We start from the raw sequence: 9,746 nt of genomic DNA, 5'->3' as shown, positions 1-9,746 counted from the left end.
CATGAAATTAAAAGACACTTGCTCCTTGGAAAAAAAGTTATGACCAACCTAGACAGCATATTAAAAAGCAGAGACACTACTTTGCCAACAAGGGTCCAGCTAGTCAAGGCTATGGTTCTTCCAGTAGTTATGTATGGATATGAGAGTTGGGCTATAAAGAAAGCTGAGCACTGAAGAATTGATGCTTTTGAACTGTGGTGTTGGAGACGAATCTTGCAAGTCCCTTGGACTGCAAGGAAATCCAACCGGTCCATCCTAAAGGAAATCAGTCCTGAATATTCTTTGAAAGGACTGATGCTGAAAGTGAAACTCTAATACTTTGGCCATATAATGTGAAGAACTGACTCATTGGAAAAGACCTTGATGCTGGGAGGGATTGGGGGCAGGAGGAGAAGGGGATGACAGAGGATGAGATTATCGGATGAGTTCGTGTAAACTCTGGGGGTTGGTGACGGACAGGGAGGCATGGCGTGCTGCAATCCATGGAGTTGCAAAGAGTTAGACACGACTGAGAAACTGAACTGAACTGAACTGAAGACTGATGTCAAAGAGCATCAGTCTAAAAACTATTTTCATTTACACTTTTTATGGTTTCAGATCTTCCATTATAGTCTTTAGTCCATTTTGAGTTTGCAAGGTGTGAGAAAGTAGTCCAGATTGATTCTTTTGTATGTAACTCACAAGTTATTCCAACACTGTATTAATAATACTGTCTTTCCCCCTTGTATATTCTTGGCTCCTTTATCATAGAGTAATTGACCACATACCTGTGAGTTTTTTTTCTGAGCTCTCTATTCTGTTCTCTTGATCTAGTGTGTCTGTTTTTTTGTGTGTGTGTGTGTGCCAGTACCAAAGTATTTTATTAATTTATTTTTGCCATACTCTTTTAATTACTATAACTTCATATAATTGTTTGAAATCAAAGTGTAATACCTTCAGATTTGTTCTTCTTTCTCAGGATAATTTGGATATTTAAGTACTTCTTTGTTTCCCTACATATTTGTATTTGTATGTTTCCATACAAGCAGAGCAAAGGCTAATAGAGTTTTCCAAGAAAATGCACTGGTCATAGCAAATACCCTCTTCCAACAACACAAGAGAAGACTCTATAATGGACATCACCAGATGGTCAACACCAAAACCAGGCTGACTATATTCCTTGCAGCCAGTGATGGAGAAACTCTATACAGTTAGCAAAAACAAGACCGGGAGCTGACTGTGGCTCAGATCATGAACTCCTTATTGCCAAATTCAGTCTTAAATTGAAGAAACTAGGGAAAACCACTAGACCATTCAGGTATGATCTAAATCAAATTCCTTATGATTATACAGTGGAAGTGAGAAATAGATTTAAAGGACTAGATCTGATAGACAGAGTGCCTGATGAACTATAAATGGAGGTCTGTGACATTGTACAGGAGACAGGGATCAAGACCATCCCCATAGAAAAGAAGTACAAAAAAGCAAAATGGCTGTCTGAGGAGGCCTTACAAATAGCTGAGAAAAGAAGAGAAGCAAAATCAAAGGAGAAAGGGAAAGATATAAGCATCTGAATGCAGAGTTCTCCAAAGAATAGCAAGGAGAAATAAGAAAGCCTTCCTCAGTGATCAAGGCAAAGAAATAGAGGAAACGAGCAGAATGGGAAATACTAGAGATCTCTTCAAGAAAATTAGAGATACCAAGGGAACATTTCATGCAAAGATGGGCTCGATAAAGGACAGAAATGGTATGGACCTAACAGAAGCAGAAGATATTAAGAAGATGTGGCAAGAATAAACAGAACTGTACAAAAAAGATCTTCACTACCCAGATAATCACGATGGTGTGATCATCTCACCTAGAACCAGACATCCTGGAATGTGAAGTCAAGTGGGCCTTAGAAAGCATCACTATGAACAAAGCTAGTGGAGGTGATAGAATTCCAGTTGAGCTATTTCAAATCCTAAAATATGATGCTGTGAAAGTGGTGCACTCAGTATGCCAGCAAATTTGCAAAACTCAGCAGTGGCCACAGGACTGTAAAAGGTCAATTTTCATTCCATTCTCAAAGAAAGGCAATGCCTAAGAATGCTCAGACTACCGCGCACAATTACACTCGTCTCACACGATAGTAAAGTAATGCTCAAAATTCTCCAAGCCAGGCTTCAGCAATACGTGAACCATGAACTTCCTGGTGTTCAAGCTGGTTTTAGAAAAGGCAGAGGAAACAGAAATCAAATTGCCAACATCCGCTGGATAATCAAAAATGCGAGAGAGTTCCAGAAAAACATTAATTCTGCTTTGTTGACTATGCCAAAGCCTTTGATTGTGTGGATCACAATAAACTGTGGAAAATTCTGAAAGAGACGGGAATATCAGACACCTGACCTGCCTCTTGAGAAACCTATATGCAGGTCAGGAAGCAGCAATTAGAACTGGACATGGAACAACAGACTGGTTCCAAATAGGAAAAGGAGTACATCAAGGCTGTATATTGTCACCCTGCTTATTTAACTTATATTCAGAGTACATCATGAGAAACGCTGGGCTGGAAGAAGCACAAGCTGGAATCAAGATTGCCGGGAGAAATATCAGTAACCTCAGATATGCAGATGACACCACCCTTATGGCAGAAAGTGAAGAGGAGCTAAAAAGCCTCTTGATGAAAGTGAAAGAGGAGAGTGAAAAGGTTGTCTTAAAGCTCAACATTCAGAAAACGAAGACCATGGCATCTGGTCCGATCACTTCATGGGAACTAGATGGAGAAACAGTTGAAACAGTGGCAGGCTTTATTTTTCTGGGCTCCAAAATCACTGCAGATGGTGATTGCAGCCATGAAATTAAAAGATGCTTACTCCTTGGAAGGTAAGTTATGACCAACCTAGATAGTATATTCAAAAGCAGAGACATTACTTTGCAGACTAAGGTTCATCTAGTCAAGGCTATGGTTTTTCCAGCAGTCATGTATGGATGTGAGAGTTGGACTGTGAAGAAGGCTGAGCACTGAAGAATTGATGCTTTTGAACCGTGGTGTTGGAGAAGACTCTTGAGAGTCCCTTGGACTGCAAGGAGATCCAACCAGTCCATTCTGAAGGAGATCAGCCCTGGGATTTCTTTGGAAGGAATGATGCTAAAGCTGAAACTCCAGTACTTTGGCCACCTGGTGTGAAGAGTTGACTCATTGGAAAAGAGTCTGATGCTGGGAGGGATTGGGGGCAGGAGGAAAAGGGGACGACAGAGGATAAGATGGCTTGATGGCGTCACCGACTAGATGGACGTAAGTTTGAGTGAACTCTGGGAGTGGTGATGGACAGGGAGGCCTGGCGTGCTGGTTTATGGGGTCGCAAACAGTTGGACATGACTGAGCAACTGAACTGAACTGAGGTCATGAAGCCTTAATAGTATTGGAGTTTTTATAAGAAAAGACACCAGGCAACTTGCTCTCTCTGCTTTGTTTTTTCGTGAGTCATACTAGTGAAATTAATGGCTGGGGACCACCACACTACATCCTTTATATTTATAGGGATATCCCTAATTTTTGCCATTTATCCAAGGATGGAATAGTGTTTTCTATTTATGACCTCAGCCAGGGAATATAGCTGCCAGAGATTTCCATTTGGCCTTCCATACTATGATTTCTCTTACCTCACAGGCCAAGGTCCTAACAAACAGACTTCAGTTTTAGGCAAAAGTTTCCATGTTGGAAACTGAATCTTACCCAGAAACTTGGCAAGAAATCGTGATTGTGTTTTGATAACTTCATTCAACTTCCTGAGGATCTATTCTTAATTTCCTTTGTGCAGAATAAATGCTTTTGTTGTCTGCCTCTCTACTCTGTCCCTAACGTCCTCATGGTATGTACCTCTTAGCAGGTCAAGTTTGTCCCGACAGCCTCTCTGATCTTACTATACATTGTAATGTTTATATTCCCTTGGCTTTCAAGGACCTTTATTTTTATCAATTTCTATTATCATGGTTACTGTCAGTGAGCCTAGTTCTTTAATATCATCTTCTAGAGTATTGGCTTGTCATAATCACTCTTACAGTAGTAGTAATGTCATATTTTTTAATCCCCAAAATGTATTTTCTTCACTGTGTTCATAATTTATAGTTCTCTGAATATAATGATTAAATTTCTTCTCATATGGTATGTCCTTTATCTATACTGTTATTATACTATAAATAAAAAGCCAGTTCTAAACCTTTTTATAACATGCCTTCTTTTCCAAATCTATTGTTGATACCTCACTCTAAATACTTTTATACCATCACTCTTCCTTTTGGAGTTAGATGACTTTTCTATGAATTTCCATAGTTTGCAATATTGTGATCTCATGATTATTTACTTGTCTTCTTCTATATGTTTATTGTTCTAGAATTAGAGACTGAGCTATGTCTGGCCTTGTACCTTGTACCTTGTAACTTGTGGAGTGACTTAGCACATGTTTCTTGAATAAAAGACAATAACTATGATAATTAAAAAATAATGTACCAGCCATTGACTTAACAAATAACCTTATTCAGAAGTCTAAAGATTTGATTGAATTATATTCCAATATTCCAGTTCAGTGTGGCACAGAATTAGGGAAACTCTATCATTAGGAATACTGCACTTCTTTATGTGTATAACACTGAGTATATTTTATGCCAGAAATAGCTTTCAAATGCAGGGACACAGTCTGAGAAGATTGTTCAGACATGCATTAGCTTGTTAGTAAGCTTGTTCTAGATCATGGTTTGTCTAGATATTTGACACTACTGACATTTTGGGCTGGAAATTCTCAGTGGCAAGTCTTTCCTGTTCACTACAGGTTGCTTTGTATCATCCCTAAACTCTACCCACCGGTACTGCTTCATTTATGACAACCTAGGGAAGTGAAAGTCAGTCATGTCCGACTCTTTGTGACCCCATGGACTACAGCCTGCCAGACTCAGCTGTCAATGGAATTCTATAGGTCAGAATACTGGAGTGGGTAGCCATTCCCTCTTCCAGGGGATCTTCCCAACCCAGGTATTGAACCCACGTCTCTCGGATTGAACCCAGGTCTCCAGCATTGCAGGCAGATTCTTTACCGTCTGAGCCACCAGGGAAGCCGATGACAACCTAAAATGTTTGCAAATATTGGTAAATATCCCTTGGAGGATAATGTTACCCTGGCAAAGAGTCACTGGTAGAGAAGAACTTACACATATTTTTCAACTGAGCCAAGGTAAGGAATTGTTTTCTTTTGAATTTATCATCATGCCTTTATAATATCTAACATAGAGGCATCAGGTAAAGAAACATTCAGAGGGGGATAATGACAACAACAACAAAAAAATCCAAGGAGACTAGATTTCTCATTCCAGAAGGGAATAGTTTACTATTGTTCTAAAAACATTTGAATTATTGTAACTCTTACTCACTAATTATATTACCCTCTCTGTGGAGACTTATTACCCTTTTACCTTGAAGACGGTCCTAAAATATCTTATTAAAAAAATGGCAAAAGCTGGTGTGTTGGTTCTAGTCCGCTAAGTAGTACTTCCCCCGATGGGATTATATATGCAAGAGCTTTGTAGGGTGAAATGCCTGTGTAGGAAAAAGCAGAGGGAGATGGAATTTTAAAAGGGAATCAGAAGCCTGAGATGCAAGTCTAAATACTGTGAAAGGGAGAAGACATGAAAGCTAACTGATAGGCAGATTCTCAAACAGTAGCATAGGCCTGAGAAGGTTTCTGCCAGATCAAACGTGTCTCCTCGAGTCAAAGTCATCCTTCAGAGGCATCCTGCATCCTGCAGGAATGGACCCGCCTCAATATTCCTGCTACGTACATCCACTGAGTGGGCTCAGCAGAACCTTGTGGTGGATTCAGATTGCAGCTCCTAGTGCGATTGTCTGTTATGGTCACAACAGCAGCTGTACCTCCAGTTGTTGGTCAGCTTTTCTCTTAATATCCTCAAAGCAGGAGATCTGAATGTTACATTTTTCCTGCCAAAGCCTGTATCTTTGTTTTGAGTGCAAAGAGAAACAGAAGAGTTGAGGAACTAAATATGTATTTTATTATTACATAAGTAAAGGGCTTTTCAGGTGGTATTAGTGGCAAAGAATTCACCTGCCAATGCAGGAAACGCCAGAGACTTGGGTTCTGTCCCTCGGTCTGGAAGATCCCGTGGAGAAGGAAATAGCAACCCACTGCAGTGTTCTTGCCTGGAGAATTCCATGGACAGAGGAGCCTGGTGGGCTACAGTCCATGGGGTTGCAAAGTCAGACATAATTTAGTATGCAGGACAGGACATTACACAGGTAAATAACTCCAGTTATACTGTCCAATGCATTAGACACTAGTGATATGAAATAATTTAAATTAATTAGAATTAAATATGATTAATAATGCAGTTCTGTAGTTGCAGCAGCCATATATCAAGCGATGAGTAGCTACATGTGGCTAGTAGACACTGTATTGGAAAGTGATGATTTATAATATTTCCACCACAGTAGAGTGTTTTATTAAAATAACAATGGTCTAGGGAAATGGAAGCGAAAATAGATGTGCTCTTTGTATAGCCTGTTAGGCCTTCTTTTTTATTAAAAAATTCATTAAAAGTCAGCATAAATTAATATAAATTTGAAATTGCCAGTAGACATTTAAATGTGAATTGTTCATTGTAACTTTGGGGAAAATCTCTCTAAAAGCCATACTTAAGATTCATATCTGTTTACTAACAGTTTAACTATCTTTTTACCTTGCTAACATAAAAGTAATGTTCAAAAACAGGATTTCAAAAATTCTGTACAATAATCTACATTAAAACTTATTAGATAGAAGATGAGATACTTATAGAAATAATTTAGAAAGGTCATCGATTTGCCCCAATTATTATATAGCTTTAAGGAAATTATTAATTGTACATAAGAATTTTCAAGTGTTCTATTTTCTAAGTTATTTGTCTTCAGGGAAAGTATAACATTTGTTGAGAAAAAAATTCTGTGTTTTCACATTATGTATGAAATGCCTATGGAGGAATTCTGTCCTGTAATTATAGCATTTACCAACCACAGTATGATATGATATGCTAACTATATTTTGTTGTCTTCTACACCTCAAAGCAGTAACCCTTGAGTAGAATGCAGATCTTCTCACAGTGCCAGGCACATAATAAACAAGATGCAAATATTTTTTGACCACATGTGAACTAAGCAAATGAAATACTTGTGACTTCCAGTTGTACATTAATAGAACCTTTCTCAATTGTCTTTTTGCATCAGAATTATTTATCCCTCTCTTACTCTAGTTTGCTATCTAGTCAAAACCAGAAATCTGAACTGATTCTTGAACATTCAAAATATACTGAAGCTCCGTATGATTTTTAGAGATCTATATCTATTTTAAAGCTATCTATTCATCCATCTTTCTGTGTTTATTCTCCAATCTTTTGAGGTTCTCTGAGAATAGATTTAAGAATTGGATAGATTGGAAATCTGCATTAATGTTACTTAACAGTTCAAACTCTGACGCTTAAACTGTGGAGTTTCGTTTAAGACTGGATGACCCAAATTCACTTCTGTTTTAAATATGGTGACAGAAATCTCTGATGGAAGTTGCAGAGACATGTCACTTAGGCAAAAATAGACAAAATAGTTCTTTTCAGACAAAGCAGATGAGGATACCTTCATAACTGAATGAACATTTAAAATGCAAACATCCTCCTAGTATACTGTGTAATTCATCTGAATTAAATATATATGGAATAGAGTTGGATAGAATAAGCTTGACTTTTAAAAGTATTTGCAGCATAATAGAATATTCAGATGCCAAATAACAATGGCCTTTAAAGTCAGATAAATTTTTCACATAATAAAGAGACAGTAAAGTTTCTTTCACAAAGTTTATTAAGTATTGTAGAGTGTAATTATGGAGATCTATTTTTTAATTTAATTTCACCAGCTGTCACTGATAGCATGCATTTTTCAACATCATTGTAAAGGGGTACAGGTCCTGGAAGTTTACAGAATAAAAATTTGGGACATGAACATTGAGTGTTATACTATAAAGAAAGGCTGTCAAGTTTTAGTAGGACAATGAAGTGAGCTGAATGCAACAGAGATAGACACAATGAGAACAGAAACATGACGTTCTGACCACTAAACAAAAAAGTAAGATCAAGAATAAAGAGAGTGGCAAATTAGACATGACTTTAAAATGAGAATAAATGATAATGAAATCAGATTTAGAAAAAGAGCACAGAAAATATTAAAGTACATAATGTAAATAATGTGTGAAATATAAAGATTTATTTTAAAATTCCAAAGCAATAATTAATGTGGATGACTTGTTTTCACTTTTTGTCAGAATAGTAGGGAACGTAGAGGGGAAAAATCAGAATTTATTACTTCATTAGAGGAATTTGCTGTGGAAAAGACCCATTCAAGTTCACTTAGAAAGAACAATGAAATATCCTTTGAAGAAAAATATCATCAAGAAGGAAAGTTGCGTAATTATTTTGGTTTAACAACAAAAAAGACATATAAATAACATAGTTTACTTTCTCTAATTTTATATTTGTCCAGAAGTTAGAAAACAATGGTCCTTATAAAAATGTGTTTATAGATAATGTATCTTTGACTTTAAAATACATGGAAATTTTACATTTATGACCGCATTTAAAATGCTTAAGAAAAATTAAGGGAATAAATAAATGAAATAATTTATTTTTCTAGTTATAAATTATTAAGCTCCCAGTAAGGCAAAACTTTAAATTAGGAATTTGTGGTGCATGTTGAAGTAATTAAACCTTAGGCCCTGGCCTCAAGTAATGTGAGAACACATAATTGCAAAATAAAGTGAAATAAATGCTGTTCAACTTCTAGAAGGCTTCATGGTGAGAAAGGAAAAATTATGGATAGATTAATTTTATTTATTTTTAATTGAATTATAATTAACATATAATATTATATTAAAGTGTACAACAGAGTGGCTAGATATTTTATACATTATGAAATAACAATTACAGTAAGTCTGCTTACCATCTGTCACCTAAGTTGTTAAAATATTGTTGACTATATTTCCTGTGTTGTATATTATATCCCCATAACTTATTTATTTTTTAGCTAGAAATTTGTACTTCTTTTTTTATATTAAAAATTTATTTACTTATTTGTTTACTTACTTTTGGCTGCACTGAGTCTTTTCTACATGTGGGCTTTCTCAAGTTGTGGCAAGAGTGATTGCTCTCTAGTTGTGGTGCATGGACTTCTCATTCCAGGGGCTTCTCTTGCTGCAGAGCATGGGCTGTAGGGCAAGTAGACTTCAGTAGTTGCAGCTCATGGGCTTGGTAGCGTCATCCAGCAGGCTCTAGAGTGCAGGCTCGGTAGTTGTGGTCCACAGGCTCAGTTACCTCGTGGCATGTGCAATCTTCCTGAACCGGGGATCAAACTTGTGTCCCCTGCACTGGCAGGCCAACTCCTAAACACTGGACCACCAAGGAAGTTCTGAAAGTTTATATTTCTTAATCTCCTTCACTTATTTTATCTGTCTCCTCACCCCCTCACTTCTGTCAAGCATCACTTTCCTCTATATGAGTCTGTTCCTGTTCTACTTCTGTGTTTAGTTTTTTTGTTTGTGTATTTGTTTTCTTTTCAGATTCCACACAAAGTGAAATCACTCAGTATTTCTGTTTCTCTGACTTATTTCACATAGCATAATATGTTCCATGTGTGCTTGCTAAGTCACTTTAGCCATGTCCAACTCTTTGCAACCCCATGGACTATAGCCCACCAGGCTCCT

This window comes from Capra hircus, chromosome 17, assembly GCF_001704415.2.
Source record: "Capra hircus breed San Clemente chromosome 17, ASM170441v1, whole genome shotgun sequence".
Taxonomy (NCBI): Eukaryota; Metazoa; Chordata; class Mammalia; order Artiodactyla; family Bovidae; genus Capra; species Capra hircus.
The sequence above is the reverse complement of the archived record's forward strand: the minus strand, read 5'-3'. Positions refer to the sequence as shown.